Here is a 9,230-nt window from a genome sequence, read left to right as displayed (position 1 = left end):
TTGATGGAATTAGCGATGCTGAACAGGGGCTTTAATGCCTCCTTATTTCCTCTCAAGCCTAAAGTTTTAACAGAGAAAGAGGAGAGAGTTGGGGAAGAAGAATCGTGCAGGGAATCTAACCATCTTCAAGGATGGATAAAACCATGGGTCAAGAAGAGAGTGCATTTTTTTGCAGGCGGCAACATGGAGAAATGAAAGCCAGTGTGATGTAGCGGTTTGAGTATTGGACGGTGACTCTGGAGACCAGGGTTCGGATCCTTGCTTGGCCATGGAAACCTAATGGGTGACTTTGGGCATCTCAGCCTCAGAGGAAGGCAAAGGCAAACCCCCTCTATATAAAGCACGCCAAAACTGAGATAGCATAGTCTAATGGTTTGAGTGCTGGATTAGGACTAGCAATTTCCTAACAAAGTGATGTTGAGAGCCAGTGTACAACTTTGTGAGTGTACTGTTATACTCCATCGCTGCAGTGTGGGATCTTGGCCAGTACTTCCAAGATCGGAGTATTAGTTACTGTATATAGAAATGTTAGTCCAAAAAGTGACCCCAAAAACATGGGTCAACTTATCCACAGGTCAATGTAAGTACTGTACTTTAACTCATATATATATATATATATATATATATATATATATATCCAACTCCTCCTTTCTCTGAATAAGAGCTTAGTCCATCCTGGAAGCACCAAAAAGACGCATGGACCCCCTCTACTCTAGCATCCATCCAGACTTTAGGATGAGCACAAATAGTTATTCCTAACAGAATTTTCTAAGTTTGTTGGCATCGTTTTCCTTTGCATCCTTTGTCACATGCGCCTAAGTTTTACCCTCGACTTATCCAGGGGTCATATCAAAATCCATAATTTTGGCCTCAAAACCTGCCCTCAATTTATACATGAGGTCGACTTATAGGCAAGCGTATTCGGTAAGCCCATAATGTGTAAACATCTACTATTCTACTGAAAAGGAGACCCAGTGCAACTCCGACTTCACATTTTGGAATGGCTTGCGATTGCCTGTCAGCATTACCCTCTTATCCTACTGGAACTAGGCTGTTTATTTATCACTGTCAGACCAAGCGGAGAACACACTATCTCTGTCCCTTCGAGAACAGGTTTGGAGAGGAAGACAAAGTGCCCATGCAGATTAGTCTCTAGTCTCACCGCAAAATGCCCTGGATGGAATTGTCGAACAAAGAGAAAGTCTTCCATCCCTTGTTGTTGTTGTTGTTTTGTGCCTTCAATTTCCAATGTTCCAACCTTAAGGGCAAAATATCCCAGGCGAGGTTTATTCAGAGGAGGCTTGTCATTGCCTTCTTCTGAGGCTTTGAGAATGGGACTTGCCCAAAGTCACCCAATGGTTTGCCATAGCCGAGTGGGGATTTGGACCCTGGTGTCCTGGAGCCCTAGTCCAACACTTGAAAATGAAATGAGATTTGTTACGGTCAATGACCAGCACAAAACAATACAATCCAGTACAAAATTATACAATGTCCAATAGACAAAATAATGCAAGCATACAATGCAGATACAAAAAGGAATACAGCTTGGAGATGCTTCAAACAAGGGTCAATAGGTACTGGAATAAGTAATATTGTACATCAAGTAGTCCAACGCTCAAACCACTACGCTATGATGGTTCTCAGTGTTATGAGCCTTCAGGCTGATTTATGAGTGTCTGAGGCTGAAGCTGCCCCAAGTCCAACCAACACCGCCACCCAAACTGTTGTTAATAATAATAAATTAATAATAATAATAATAATAATAATAATAATAATAATAAATTTTATTTATATCCCGCCTCTTCCCATAGGCAGCTTACAAACACAATAAAATACAATACTACCTCCCTCTCTTTATTGCTTTTGGCCAATGGCCATTGCAAAAATCAAAGTAATATTACAACACACATAAAATATCCATAAAAACAGTATACAACAGATTGTACCAAATAGCAAAAGTTTCACATTTACAATTGTGGATAACTTGGATAATATGAATATGTTAAGATTCAAAGTTGGGCTCTTTTAGATCAAATTTATCCCCATTACAGGAAACAGCAATCTCTGCTATGTACTGAATAAAATACAGTACAGTAATACAATAGTAAAAACCGATACACACATAAAATGCAATGCAACTCTAATGCAATACAATATAAATAATTTCCCCCTCCATATATATATATATATATATATATATCAATGATAGAATATAAAATAAATCATTAAATTAAAGCAATCAAGATGGAAGAAGCGGAGATGCTGAGTAACTAGTTGGGAGCGATCAAAATGATGGCCAAATACACTTGGTGAGGCGACTGAGTGTATTATTCAGGGAAGGTCTGTCGGAAGAGATCCGTCTTGATGGCCTTTTTAAAGGCTTTGAGCGTAGTAATGTGCTGGATCTCCTCCGACAGGCCATTCCATAGTTTGGGAGCGGCAGATGAAAAGTGGCAGATGCTACTGTTGTTGTTGTTGCTGCTGCTGCTGCATGCCTTCAAGTGAAGTCTACCTTATGGTGAGACTCCTCTTGGCTTTTCTTGGCCACTGGGTCAATTGCTTGGCAAGAGGAGAGGAGGTTTGCCACTGCCACCCTCTTACGCCACAAGAACGTAACTTGCCCAAGTCCCCAGTGCATTTCTGTGGCCAAGCAGGGATTCGATCCCTAGCTGCTCCTACACACCTTTGCTACTTGTTCACAGCCAAGGCACTATTAAGGTTGGTTCTGGGCAGGGATATGTACAAGCATGGCAATAGTATTATGATCATGAACATGCCCCAGAATCCACCTTAAACTAGTTTTGTTGCACTGTGGCTCAGGGATGGGAGGAGGCTAGCCCCTCACTAATCTAGATTACAGTAGAAAATTGTCATTTTGTGGACTTTTATGATTTTTGCACTATGTATTTGTATTTCTACTTTTTTTTTGGAACCCGCCTCTATCCGTAGGGAGAGGCAGGCTTATTATTATTATTATTATTAGGCTGTTTGCCCTTAATAAAATGTTTTTCCTCCTCCCACCTTTCCTTCTCTCTCAAGGTTTTTTTCAAGGAGCCTTTTAATTTTCCTAGCAAAGGAAAACGAACGCAACCTTAACTTTAACTTTGATGGTGCTTGGGTTTACCAGAGGGGGGAAGTGTCACTTTTCAGAGATTATCGATCTGTTTCAAAATAGCCTTCCTCGTGGTTAATCATTAATGAAAGGGTCACTCTTTTGTCCCCTTTGGAAAGACACCGTCGGCAGATGGAGGCACATCCCTCCGCCGTCACTATCCATGACCATCAGCCCAACACCATTTTAGAGATGGCTTTGTCTGTCCCTGTTGCGTTTTGCATGGATCAAGGCATTTAACCTGTCGCTCTCAGTTATGCCACTCTTATTTCCGAGGAGGAGGAGAGGTACCTCTCCGTTTGGTGCATGCCCAGCTGAATTCAAAGTAAGTGGGAAGGTGAACTTGGGACAGGGAGAACTTTCAGATGGAGCTGAGTTGGAGTTCAGCTCGTAGGCGGTGATGTATTCAAGTCTTTTACTCCAAGTCTTTACCATCAAGTCTCACGCTGGGTCTCAAGTCCTTGCGAGATACTTTCAAGTTGAGTTTCAAGTTTGGGAGATGACGCTAACAGAGGACGCCTTTCTCAGAGGTGAAAAGCAAATGCGTTAGGCAATGGGTATGAGGTCTGCTTATCCCTGCTGCACATCAGAGGAGCCTTCTGAAGCGTCCCAAAAGCTTCCCAAAGCTTTAGAACAGTGGTTTCCAACCTGTGGGTCGGGACCCCTTTGGGTTTTGAATGACCCTTTCACGGGGATCGCCTAAGACCATCGGAAAACACATATTTGCATGTAGCAATGAAAATAATTGTATGGTTGGGGGTCACCACAATATGACGAACTGCATTAAAGGGTCACAGGATTAGGAAGGTTGAGAACCACTGCTTTAGAAGGACACTTCCACCTGAAACACATCTTCTGTTTCCTTCCAAGAAATGCACCTTGCACCCTGGGACCAGGTCTTGCCTGCTGCCTGAAGTGAATGACGGTCAATATACAAGTCACTAGTTGAATCAGTGTGTCACTTATACCAAGTCGAGTCATGGAAGCAACTTGAATCCAACTGGAGTCTGAGTCAGTCGACTCAAGTCTACATCACTGCTCATAGGAGCATAGGATGTGGCCTTACTCTACATCAGACCTTGGTATTGTCTACCCTAAGTAGCAGTGTCTCTTCAGACAGGAGGTTTTTTCCATCCCTTCCTGGAGACGTTACAGATTGAGAACCTGGGACCTTCTTCATGCAAACCAATAGTTCTACCATTCAGCTACTGTCTTTCCTTGCCATTAGCAACACAAAAAGATGACTTATTTGTTTTCAAGAATGAGCTTTATCACACTAGCAAGATCCCACGGGCAAACGGGATTTAAACAGATTTAAATTTAAAGAAGACTTACAAATTTGGTTAGTTTATCACACTGAATTGGTGCCAAAGTGTAATGACGCAAAGTTAACCCACAGTTAAAGCGGAGGAAACCGGCAGCTTTTTAAGCTCGGTTTGTTCTGAAAGGAAAAACTTGCTGGTTTCCTCCACTTTAACTGTGGATTAACTTCGTGTTGTTGCACATTAATAGCGACGTCATGTGATAAACTTTGGGCATTTCCTAGTTTTCGCTAGTTTAACTCTCATTTGAATCCCGTTTGCCCAAGGAACATCGCTAGTGTAATAAAGCTCAATATGAAGATATCTGGAGAAGGGGGTTTCTGACAGCTACAGTGATGTGGAATTGCTTCTGCCAGCCACACCAGGAAAGATGTGCAGGTTGTACTGGTGAGTCAAGGATCCAACTTCATTGAAAGAACAAAATGCATTCCTGTCTTCTGCCTGGAGAGACCAGATATCCCACAGCTAATACTCCTCGAGCGACAGGATCAAACTTGCTGCGAGACATGGAATAGACTAGAAAGCTGGGCCAAAGCTAAACAAAATGAAATTCCAACACGGAGGAAATTAAGGTACTGCACTTAGGGGCAGAAAAAGGAAATGAACAGATATAGGATTATGGGGGACACCTGGCTGAACGAGAACTTATACGTGTAAAAGGGATCAGGGGGTCCAAGTAGACCACAAGTTGAACATGAGGCACCGTGTGATGCGGCAGCTAAAAAGGCCAATGCATTTTAGCTGCATCAATAGAAGTTAGTGTCTAGTCAAGGGAAGTAATAGTGCCACTATATTCTGCTTGGTCAGGCCCCACCTGGAATACTGTGTCCAGTTCTGGGCGCCACAATTCAAAAAGGACATGAGAAACTGGAGCCATGTGTCCAAAGGCCACTAAAATGGTGAAGGGTCTGGAAACTATGCCTCGAGGAACGACTGAGGGAGCTGGGTATGTGTTAGCCTGGGAAGATAAGGTTAAGAGGGTGATATGATAGCCCTGTTTAATATTTGAAGGGATGTCATATTGAGGAGGGAGCAAGCTTGTTTTCTGCTGCTCCAGGACTAAGACCCAGGAAAATGGATGCAAACTACAGGAGAAGAGATTCCAGCTCAACATGAGGAGGAACTTCCTGAGAGTAAGTGTTCAACAGTGGAACACACTCCTTCTGGGAGTTGGATTAGTGGAGTCTCCTTCCTTGAGGTCTTTAAACAGAGGCTGGATAGCATCTGTCGGTGATGCTTTGATTGGATTCTGCATGGCAGAATGGGGCTGGACTGGATCGCCCTTGTGGTCTCTTCCAACTCTATGATTCTATTGAATCTGCATCATAAACAGATGCCTTGAGCTCTTACATCATAAGGAGGAGTCTTCTTGCCCAGGATATTATATATAATATATATATAATATCATTGAAAAATTGGTTTCTCAAGCCATTCTGGGACAGATATATATATTTCTTGCTATCTGCAAAAGAAAGCTGCTCCTGCAGATCTCCATCTCAAACTGGTTCATACAGGCAGATTCTGTTTTAGATCCAACCTATGTAGGGCTTTAAAGGTCCATTGAATTGTGCCCAGAAACAGACCTGAGGTTGTTTCAACTGGGGAAAGGGATTCGTGGATCTGGAACGATCCCAAAGGAATCTATCACTCATTTATGAAAGCGCAATGGGTGGCCATTTGGCAGTGTGAGAACATAAAAAAAAGAACATAAAATAGCGGAGTGGGGAGTAGCACTCAGTCCCATATGCAAACTTTGGTAGAGTTGAAGAATTGTGATAGACTGATTAACTGCAGTTGTGTGTGGTTTGTATTTTTAATGTATCGTGCCATGTCTGTAATATTTGTTTGTCCCAGCTGGTGCACAGTAGGTGTCTGAAAGAGAAGCATGAATAATGTATAAAAGCGCTCCATAGCCATCAAAGGACATCGTTCAGATGATGCTGAACGCGTGAAGGCCTTGGATAATGGATTAGGTCAAAGACATTAAAGGCACTCGGTGGAAGGGGGGGCGTGAATTTTTTTTCCTTCCTCTTCCCCTTTCTCAACAATCCTTTCCTCACATTAGGAACTCCAGCAGGCTCCCAAATGGATGGGGGAAAAACGATTTTCTTCTCGTCTCACTTGGTTTTTCCACTCCCGGCAAGCAGAGAGGCGCCTTTAAAAATTATTCCAAACATTCAATATTTTTTTGAAAGGCGATCCCAGGTGGAGGAAGACCAAATACACTTTATCTTTTCTACTGAGTGAGTTGGTTGTACCAGTTCATTGCCTCATTGATATTGGAAGCACCATATGTACCTCTAAAACACTTTTGCAAATGTAAGAGCCACTGAAATGTTTCCAAGTGTGATGCGCAGCTAAAAAGCCATATGATCCTAGGCTGCATCAATGGAAGTATAGTGTCTAGATCAAGGGAAGTATATACTGCCACTATTCAAATTGGAATATTTGTCCAGTTCTGGGCACCACAATTCAAGAAGGATGTAGAGAAACTTGAGAGTGTCCAAAGGAGGGTGACTAAAATAGTGGAAGTCTGGAAACCTAATCCCTATAAAGACGCCTCAGGGAGCTAGGTATGTTTAGCTTGGAGAGAGAGACGGTTAGAAATGACATAGAATCATAGAGTTGGAAGAGACTGCAAGGGCCATTCAGTCCAACCCCAATCTTCCATGCAGGAACTCTCAACCAAAGCATCCATTGCAGATGGCCATCCAGCCTCTGCTTAAAGACCTCCAAGGAAGGAGACTCCACTACAATCTCCGAGGAAGGAGTTTGTTCCTCTGTCGAACAGCCCTACTGTCAGGAACTCCTCCTATGTTGAGGCAGAATCTCTTTTCCTGTAGTTTGCATCCATTATTCCAGATCCTGTTCTCTGAAGCAGCAAAAAACAAGCTTGCTCCCTCCTCAATGTGACATCCCCCTTCAAATGCCTAAAAGGGCTTCCTATACACCTCTAACCTTCTCTTCTCCAGGCTCTAAACATCCCCAGTTCCCTAAGTTGTTCCTCATGGGCAAGGTTTCCAGACCCTTCACCATTTTCGTCGCCCTCCTTTGGACACATGGCTCCTGTTTTTCAACATCCTTTTTAAATTGTGGTGCCCAGAACTGGACACATACAGGTGGGGCCTGACCAAAGTAGATAATGGCATATTACTTCTTTTGATCTAGACACTATACTTTATTGATGCAGCCTAAAATTGCATTGGCCATGATAGCCATGTTTAAATATTTAAAGAAGTGTCATATCAAGGCTGGGGAAAGCATGTTTTCTGCTGCTCCAGAGACTGGCAACAAGGCATGATGCAAGCTACAAGGAAAAGAGATTCCACCGAACAATAGAAAATTTTCCGATATCCGCTACACAACTATTCCAGGCTGCACCATTCAAAATATACAATGCAAGTTAGTAAGCTAAAGCCCTGTACAGACTGCATGGGGCCAATTTTAGAGCTCCATGGACGGGCATTCTATGCGCTCAGCCCTACATTGGGCCCGTGTGCCATAATGCTGTGGCCCTGTCCTATGGAGCACGCAACGATGATGTGTCCAAGCACCCAATGGCACTCACCGGAAGAGGTACTGGCACTACATTGCACAACTGATGCTTCTAAGAAGCTCTCTAGGTGCCTCCTTTTAGGGTGTGTTGGTGCGGCGCGTGAGGCTAGTGTGTGCAACACGATGAGGGCAAAAAACGGATGGCATGGAACTGCCCATCTTGATCCCCTTAACTCCACCATAACCTGTAAACCTCCCAAACAGGTCCTATATATACTCCACACATTCCATGCCACCACCCTCCAAAGATGTCGACATGGTTCAGGCAAAACGTCAGAATAAATCCTTCCAGAATGTGGCCACAGAAAACTATGGATGCCAGATGGAAAGCCCCCTCCTGCCTCCTCGCCGGACCACCACCGTCGCTGCCAGAGCTGCGCCTTCTGCGGGCGGCCTCCTCCCGGGGTGTTGTTGAGGTGCGCATCTGGCCCCCGGGAGTGCCGCCCAGGACTGAGGAGACCGCAGCGGGACTCTTTTGGGACTCTTGGCCGTGTGTTACTGGCTTTGGCGTTTGGTGGCCATTGTATGCGGGGCCTCTAAGGGACACCTGGGGGGACCAGGAGGACCCGCCACCTCATGGAGAGCGGCGCGGTATAACCCGGGCAACCGACCCTCCCTGACACGCCCCCCTCCTGCCTCCTTGCCGGACCACCACCGTCGCTGCCAGAGCTGCGCCTTCTGCGGGCGGCCTCCTCCCGGGGTGTCGGAGGTGGCATCTGCGCACCGCCCCGGGAGTGCCACCACGGACTGAGGAGCACCCGCAGGGGACTCTTTTGGGACTCTTGGCGCTGTTACTGGCTTTGGGTTTGGGGCCATTGTTGCGGGGCTTTAAGGGACACCTGGGGGAAGCCAGGAGGAGCCGCCAGGCTGAGGCGGGGGTATAAACGCCGGGCAACCGGACCTCCCTGACACGCCCCTCCTGCCTCTGCCGGACCACACCGTCTGCCAGAGTCGCTTCTGCGGGCGGCCTCCTCCCGGGTGTCTGAGGCGGGTGCGCATCTGCGCACCGCCCTGGGAGTGCCGCCCACGGACTGAGGGCACCGCTGCTGGCAACTGCGCAGTTGCGCACTTTTTATCGGGTTAGGGAGGCTTTGGGTTGCCCGAGAGCAGAGGATGCCTGGGGTGGGCTAAACTCTGCTCTTCAAATGGCCACAGGGGGTGGGGGGAGGTTGTGGATGCGGGGGATGCATGGGCCGGGGAGGGAAGAGGTAACATCACTACGAGTGGGAGCTCTATTGAGG

The sequence above is a fragment of the Sceloporus undulatus genome, chromosome 8 (genome assembly GCF_019175285.1).
Source record: "Sceloporus undulatus isolate JIND9_A2432 ecotype Alabama chromosome 8, SceUnd_v1.1, whole genome shotgun sequence".
Classification (NCBI taxonomy): Eukaryota; Metazoa; Chordata; class Lepidosauria; order Squamata; family Phrynosomatidae; genus Sceloporus; species Sceloporus undulatus.
The sequence above is the reverse complement of the archived record's forward strand: the minus strand, read 5'-3'. Positions refer to the sequence as shown.